Here is an 8,762-nt window from a genome sequence, read left to right on the forward strand (position 1 = left end):
GTCAGATAAATATAGTGAAGTAAGAAGTACAATATTTCCATCTAAAATGTAATGGGGTAAAAGTATGAAGTGACATAAAAATTAAACACTTAAGTAAAGTACAGCTACCTCAAATTCATAGTTAAGTACTTGAGTTCATGTACTTAGTTACATAGCTAAAACTTCAATAAACCACAAAACATTCAACTGGGGCAAAGTTTTTTCTTTCTTATACAGTTCAGCTTTCATTGAAAAGTCACCTGTCAACTGCTTCTTGTACCTTTACAGTCTAAAGCTGGAGGTATATATAACCACCTGCTGGTGTCCATTGTGAAACAAACACCCCCTATTAAACTTTCATTGTTGTTCCCTCTTGTCTGAGTTGTCAGCGTACTCGAAACCTGTTGGATGCAGATCACACACACTGACTGGCCTCCCTCCTGATGCTGTTTTGAAATATATGCTCTTGCGAAACTGTGCTGGTTACAAATTAATCACATCTCACTCATATTTAGCCGCTGCTTACCTCAGTACAAAGTTTACTACTCATTTCTTCCAATAATTCATGTGATGGTTAATATTTGAGCCACATAGATAACAGAATTAGACTCCAGCTGTCTGAACTGGGGGCAGTTTAACATGAAACAGGTACTCTATAGATGTTATGGAACTTGTCTTTTGGAGGTAAATGCCTGGTGTTTAAAAGAGGAAACTCTCTGTGTTGAGGGAATATTCAGCATGTTGGAAAATGAGCTTGTTTGCAGTCTTACCCAGAGTCGGATGATTGTGGTTTTAGGGAGCATCAGAGCTATTTGTTGACCAACAACAGCTGGATATGACTGTTTTCATGCAGCATGTCAAAAATATTCGTCATACAGTAGTGTTGTTTGAGCTCTTTCTCTGCTCTGAGACTCTCTCTACCTTTCAATGCTTTTCTCTCCAAGCACATTTTGAGATAAGATATTTTGTTGGATAATTAGTTGCACTCAAAGGATAAGTTCAATATCTTTTAACGTGGACCCTAATATTTCCATGTTTTTGTGTCTAAGCCACTAATGGAAACAACAATCTTTAAAATTAGTGTAGTACTGAGCAGCTGACAGCGTCAATTTATGCCTCCTTAAGAAAATGATCAATATTTACATGTCATATGGAACAGGTACAATGTTAACTGCCTTTTATTTCACTTTACGGAGAATATTCTATGCAGATTATTAAAAGTGCCATTTTGCTTTAATTGGACATCTGTTCATGAAGGAAATGAAGGAAAACTGGTCAATTTTCTGCTGTTAGAATGAAGTTAGGATGCCAGGTGCCCCATATACATAAAGAGCCAGAGTGCATAAAACAGCATAAAAATAGAGCTTGTTTGTAACAAAAGGTGCTGGTGGAGGATCTCTTGCACCATCGACAGAGGTCCTAGATAAGCCCCTAATATCCTAAACCAAGAAATATCCTAAAATCCTTGAAATATTGTGAAATTCTAGAAACATCCTAAAATGTTATTAACATTCTTAAATCCTATAAACATCCTTAAGTCCTATAAACATCCTAAAATCATAGAAATATGTATGAGGCTGCTGCAACTGTCCTGTCATTTTGCAAAAGTGGCCCTCAAGCAGACAAGTTGGGTATCCCATAGTCTAAAGGAATTGAGTGAAAAAATAATCTCATTGGTTATACTTGGGATGGGAAAGTTGTGGAGTCCTAACCTTGACTTCATGACATTGCTTTGAGTTTTCTCTCAGAGTGAACCCATGTCAGACGTACGGTGGCGTGGAGCAGCAGTGCGTCCTCATATTAACACCTGCTGAAAGGTAGAACAGAGTGTTTGGCCGAACATTAGACACAAAGGAAACACTGTGGTTCCAACAGAAGCCATGATGCCCTTGAAGCACAAGGTGAAAGTAACCCTACACACCCTGTCACAGCGGATACAACCTGCAGTCATATAAAACACAACCATTAACAGACTTTGGTCGACTGATAAGGGAATATTATGCTGTAAATCAGAGAGCAGTAAAAATGAATCCTGTACACGTTTGCATACAATCCTTTGTTGTTTATTACAATGAAAAACATTTTGAATTGATTATTTTAAAAAGCAGCAGAACTTAAGTCGTCATGTCTGAAATAACTTTTACATCAACCGTGATGACGATGATGAAGCGTATCAGAGGTTTATGTGTCTAACCAGCAGAAGAGTTGTGGCAAAGTGGGCGTAATCAGCTCCTATTGTGACGACAACAAAGTCATCGTTACGGATCATAAGTCAGTCAAACATAGTGTCAACAAAGTCTGTCTTTAGAGGAGGACAATCTCCCTCTGGCCTGCCCTTCACCTGTCTGCTCTCACCTGTCCCCTGCAAAAAATGGCAGCATGTGGACAGATCAGTCGTCATGTATGTGTACTCCAAAGTTTGAGGACTCACAGGACACAGATTGTGTAATGCCTGAAATCTCCAAAAATACTGGTTGCTATATTTCTCCATAATCAATAATGGATGAAGTATTCAGATCCTTTACTTTAGTAGAAGTACTAACATCAACCTATGAAGATACTCTGTTACATATTAAAGTCCTGCTTTGATAATGTTATTTAAGTAAAAGTAAGTAAGTATAATCAGGCAAAATGTACTCCAAGTATTTAAAGTTAAAAAAAAAAACTAAAAAGAGAGAACCCCCCCTCCAAAAAAGAAAATCAAAATATTAAAAAAGAAGAAAAAATATCTGAAAAGAAAAAATTATAAAAACATAAAATAAAATAGAAAAACACCCAAAACATCATAATAAAAAATGGCAGAAGATGCATTAAAAGAAGAAGAAGAAGAAGAAGAAGAAGAAGAAGAAGAAGAAGAAACCCCCTAACTTAAAATTATTATACTAGGGGAAAAAAACATTGCCTGGGGGCCACTTATGCAAAAAACACACCCAACAGAATCCAGAAACAGTTACAGCTTGTATGTACAGCAGTTCCAAATTTGTTTATTTGGCCATTTATTCTTGGTGACATCAACTTCTCCAGTAAATGCAAATTGATCAGAAGTGTTGATGGTTGAATTCTCAACCGCTGAACCTTTCAGAGGCTGCAGCTCTACCTTCGGTTCAGCACCAAAAACTATTGCATATTCTTTGGGCAAAACTTGGGCAGACCTGTCCAGCAGAGGAGTCACCTTGTCCCTGCACATTGCAGCTCTTCCTGTCTTCCTCTTCCTGCCTCGCTGTCCAGCCCCCTCCTTACTACTACTTCCTCTCTCTATCTGCATGACTGCATCCACAACAACTACACCTGCACAGTCTGCTGACTGGCTGAGCTGATCCCGGCTCTGCAGCCTCCACGTGGGACCGAGGCCACACTGACCTCTGGAGGTTTGACACAGAAACAAGGGGACATCCGTCACGTTCTCCACAACTACTTCTCTACTTCATATTGCAGTTTTCATCTGCAAGGCCATCCCTCTAGAGGAGCTGCAGTAATCTCCGCCCCCTCCGTAGATCACCTGAGCGGTGAACCAGGAAATGAGGACTGCGGCAAGTGGAGTGTCCTTCAGATGCTCACCTTCAACTTTAGACTGTCTCTGGCCTGGATAAATTCTTTGCATACCATGAAATAGCTTCTGACGGGGGAATTATAATAATAATCATCCTTATCTGTAAAGCTGAGACCCATTTATAACTCTTAGTAAAACACAGCACTGAGCTGAGATTTGCTTTTGGGACAAAACAGAAGAAGAGAAGATGAGTGACATCCATCTTTTTGACATCTCTCCACAGTTTCTCATCACACGTTTCAGGCACACTGCACATCATTGTAATCACTGGATTAAAGATCCTACCACACACACACACACACACACACACACACACACACACACACACACACACACACACACACACACACACACACACACACACACACACTGGTCTTTTCACCAGCATGAGCATTGTTATTAGTAGCAACAAAACATTTCCACATACAGGACAGAACACACACAGACAGAGAGACAGTATCAGATTGCAGTGGGAGCTCGAGAAGGAGGCTAGCTGCGTCCTCCAGATGTCACTGGTGACGGAAAAGTACCGTCACACCCAACGGAGCCTCACATCCTTCTGTGGGAGAGGGGATTAAACGATTAGCTCGTCCTCACTTTCATTTGCTCTCTCCTCTCCTCTTCTTACTGCTGTTCTCTAAAAAACTGCTGACTGGGACATTCTTTGGGCTCCTGCTGCACGAGAGCAGAATGAGTTCACTGCTTACGAGCCCACATTCAGACGTCACGAATCATGATGAACTCATCGCACTCTCGCACTTTTATGATTTCTTTTGGTCACACAGGCTGCCAAGGGACCATTTTAGTCAAACAAAGCAGCACCATTTGTCTCTTTTCACTCAAACATCACATTAATCATTTTCACGAAACTGTAATGAACACAGGTGACTCCATGGTTTTGTATTGAGGGCACTGCCAGTAAAAGGGTCGAGTGACTCAGTGTTGCACTTTCATAATGACAGAGTGAGATACAGATGAGAAAACAAAAAAACTAGAATTACCGCCTCGCAGTTGCATGCCTTTGTGCACCAGTCAAAAGTGTTTTGGTAGAACATTGTGATGTCACAGTGAGGTTGACCTTTGACCTTTTGCATATAAAATGTCATCATTTCATCACTTTATCCCATTCGACATTTGTGTAAAATTTCGTCAAAATTTGTTAATGAATCTTTGAGTTATGGCCAAAAACATGTTTTGTGAGGCCACAGTGACCTTTGACCTTCAAATTTTAATCAGCTCATTCTTGAGTCCAACTGAATGTCTGTGCCAAATTTGAGGATATTCCCTGAAGGCCCTCTTGAGATAAAGCATTCAAGAGAATTAGACTGATGCAAGGTCACAGTGACCTTGACCTTTGACCACCAAAGGGTTAATACATATCCCCAAGTATGATACTTGAGTACAATTTTGAGGAACGTCAGTGAAGTATTTTTAATTAATGCCACTTTAAATTTTTACCTCAATAAATTTCAGAGGGAAATGTTGCATTTGGCAGCTTTAATTACTTTTCTAATTAAGATTTTATGTGAAAAAAATGAAAAGCTGAAACCAAACTTTTAAATATGAACATGATGATTTGATTATGTTGGATGCTTTTCTGGCTTTACTCTATTTTTCAAAATGTGAAAATGAGAGAAAACCAGAACTGGACTGAACCGTCTAAATGTGTATGAAGTAGTTAAAATAGCTCCACCTTGAGCAGCTACAGTAAAAATCCCACTCACACATTGATGCATCACTATTAATGACCTAATAACGACACATGGAAAAGTACACAAGTCACAGGGGGTGATTTACTGCAGAGCAAGTACTTTCATGACTTCAGTTTTTGAATGTTGTACAGTCCTGTGTTCAGCTGACCCCGCAACAATGGTGATATTTGCTTTTGTGGCTGCACTTTTGTGATATGTGCATTTTTGCATTACTACATAAGATTCAGTATTTTCATGTTGTGTAATCACAATGGAGTAGTGAATGATACCTTCAATACAATCTATGGTGTCGTTCATTACAGCAGTGCAGCACTGTCAGTGTGACCTTCACTCTGACTTGATGGATGATTTGTGTGTGTGTGTGTGTGTGTGTGTGAGTGTGACACAAGCTGTTCGCATGCTCATACAGTACATGTAGTGAGTCAGCAGTTGGGCTGCAGCCTGCAGAGGCAGTGTGTCTGCCATCCAGCGTCTGTCAACTGCACTGCATGCTACCTGAAAGCAGGACAAACTGTGCTGCTTGCTCCGAGATAAGCAGAGTGGGCATTTTTTTGCTGATGTGGAGTAAAAATGTTACTCAGAACTTTGTCAGTTTAAGGTCCTGTACATTTTGCATATATTTTCCATTGCATTGAAAACATTTTCTTAAGAGTGCTTTAAAAAAAGTCATTAAAATTCCATAGTATACTGATGTTGCAAATAAAAAAAAGTCATTGTATACTATGTTCTAAAAAAGGTATGTAATATAGTATGCCATAAAATATTTCATTAAAAAAAGTCATAATATAATATGTTGGAAAAAAATCATACTATATCACAAAATGTTGCAGTATAATATGCCTTCATAAATCATACAAATTCATTAAAAATGTTACAGTATAGTATGGCTTAAAATGCCATTAAACACATCATAGTATAGTATGGCTTGATAAGTAATTAAAAATGCCATGTAGTGTCTTCAAAATATCATATATCATAGTATAGTATGCCATGAAATAGTTCATAACATTGCAAAAATATAGTTCATTTTAGTTATTTTTGGGTGTTAATTACATTGCACACAAAGACGGTGAGTTTGACCCCCATCCATGCTGAGGCTGGCCTGTAATTTCAGTAAAGTGAGATATCAGAAACAGTCACTTAAAACCACAATGCCAAGAGACATCACGTTTTATAGCAGTATTCTTTAATGAACAACCACAGGTACAGTTGAGTGTCACGATAATCAATTAGTTACACTGTTATTCTACTGGCAAAATGTAAATATAATGTAAAACAGAGGATTTCCTTTGAATTAGAGGCCTGTATAGCATTGTATCTACAGCATGGAACTCCATCAATCATTATGGTTTCCATTATCACTATCTATGGCCGAGTGCACTTCCAAAACAAACAGTGTTGGAAAAAAGTGGGATGCATTCCAAAACATGCCTCCTGGTCCTTTGGAGTAAATGTCAAGCATTACTGAAAAGAAATATCATTCCTCTTTGACTCCATATTGAATGTCAAAGAGAGGTGTTTTATTGAAATACTTCCTAATATATGAAATAAAACACTGACGAGCAGTAAAACAAGCCAGTTTTGTGTATAGGTAAGCCTAGAAGCATTTCAACAGTCATGTCACAGTAACGGCAAGACAAAGCCTCCAGGACAGAAACGCGGCTATGTACACAAATTAAACGCGAGGAAACATGCAGAAACTAAAACAAAATCAAAACATGCATAACAGTTAGCTGAACATAGTTCAGAGTATTGGATGTGTCATAAGCACAATGCCATGAAGAGGCATTACTTTGGGCCCACGCTCAGGTGCCACGCTGACACACAGTGCCAGGAGGCCGGAGAGAAGGCGCTTCTTCAATACACACAAAGGTTCTCTCTCATCAACAGCACGTGTTGTTGTACAATTAGTCAGTATTTGTACAATGTGACACGTTGGACAGGAAAGAAACCAGTGGGCTTTAAGTAGCTGGCTTGTGATGAACTGTATGACGAGCTCACTCTGTAGGTTTGAATTCCTTGGCGGCCATTTTGAACTTACATTTTGTCCGAGTACTGCTACGCCAGTCATGAAAGGTTTATGCTGCATCCAGAATATGTACAGCCTTAAAAAGGGGCAATGTATGCCTGGATTTTAATTTTTGGACCATGACAGCGTGCAATATACCATGGGCAGGTCATATTCTGAAAAGGTCAAATGTGAAAGCTGAGTAAGTGCTCAGGTAGCCTCTTCTGTTCTGGAAGATGAAACTTTTGTTGTCATTAAAATATCAAACTTTCCCCATTTATTAAGTTGTAGAGGCAAAAATGCTAAAGCTGCATTCAGAATATATGTCCAGCTAAACGCAACACAAAGTGCATGTCCGAATTCAACTTTTGGGCCTTGATTGCATGCAATACACTACATATATATATATATATATAGCTCATTTAACATTCTGTTACTAGTTGTTTGGTCACAGGAATTTTGTACTAAATTAATAATTTCTGGTTTTATGACGGATAAGGGCAAACATTGGTTAATTTTCTTTCTTTTTTTCTTTCTTGTATTACATTCAGAATGGCCGCCAAAGGATAATAGACTGACTCAAATATCAAACTTCACTAATTAAAAATGGTTGGGGTCTGTCCATGCAATTCATGATTTAATAGAAACAATAGATTAGTTAATGATAACACATCAATTCTCTATTATTTCAAGCATAAAGTCTTGTGTTACTTTTAAGGAAATCCACTTTCTGATTTACGAAAAAGGCTAAAAAGAAAAAAATGCTTAAAATGAATTGACCCCAACCTCACCCTGGGAAAAAAACAAACCCAGGCTAATTCATTTCTGTTTTCAAATGGGCATTTATCCAGCCAACCGAAGCATATTTCTAACATAATTTAATCGGAGCTCCTGTATAAAAAAATAAGCCAGCTTTAAACCCAAAAGCGCAGATAAAGAAGCTGTTCTGCCTAAACATAGTAGGCAGACAACTCCTCTTGTTTCATAACATATCGGAAATAATTGTCTCAAAGCAATTTCCACAAGATTAAAAGTTGGAACATCTCGATTGGAACATAACTGTTGTCAATGCATTTCATCATATAGCAATACGTCAAGAGTGTTTGATAGATACGGATCAACAAGTCCATGTACTGTATATAACATCAGCGACTTAGTTAATGATACAATTTGTATCAAACAAGGTTTTTCTCTGTCTAGCATGGATTCAGCTGGGATCTGCTACAGACAACAGGTTCGCTGTTCGCCAAAAGCACAGCAAGGGAGTCTGTTAAATATATTTACAATACATACATTTTGGATTCACTGATGTTGTCTGTCTGTAGCAGATACCAGAGTTGACCCAAAATAAAGGGCCAGAGAGATAGAGAGAGAGATAGAGAGAGAAAGAGAGAGATGTCCCTTACTAAAACTAAGGTACACACGACAGGGTCACCCATCTCTACAGCTACAACTCTGACCAAAATACTGACATCATCTCAAATAAGACGACTGTCTTTCAGACATCCATTTT

This window comes from Plectropomus leopardus, chromosome 24 (assembly GCF_008729295.1).
Source record: "Plectropomus leopardus isolate mb chromosome 24, YSFRI_Pleo_2.0, whole genome shotgun sequence".
Taxonomy (NCBI): domain Eukaryota; kingdom Metazoa; phylum Chordata; class Actinopteri; order Perciformes; family Serranidae; genus Plectropomus; species Plectropomus leopardus.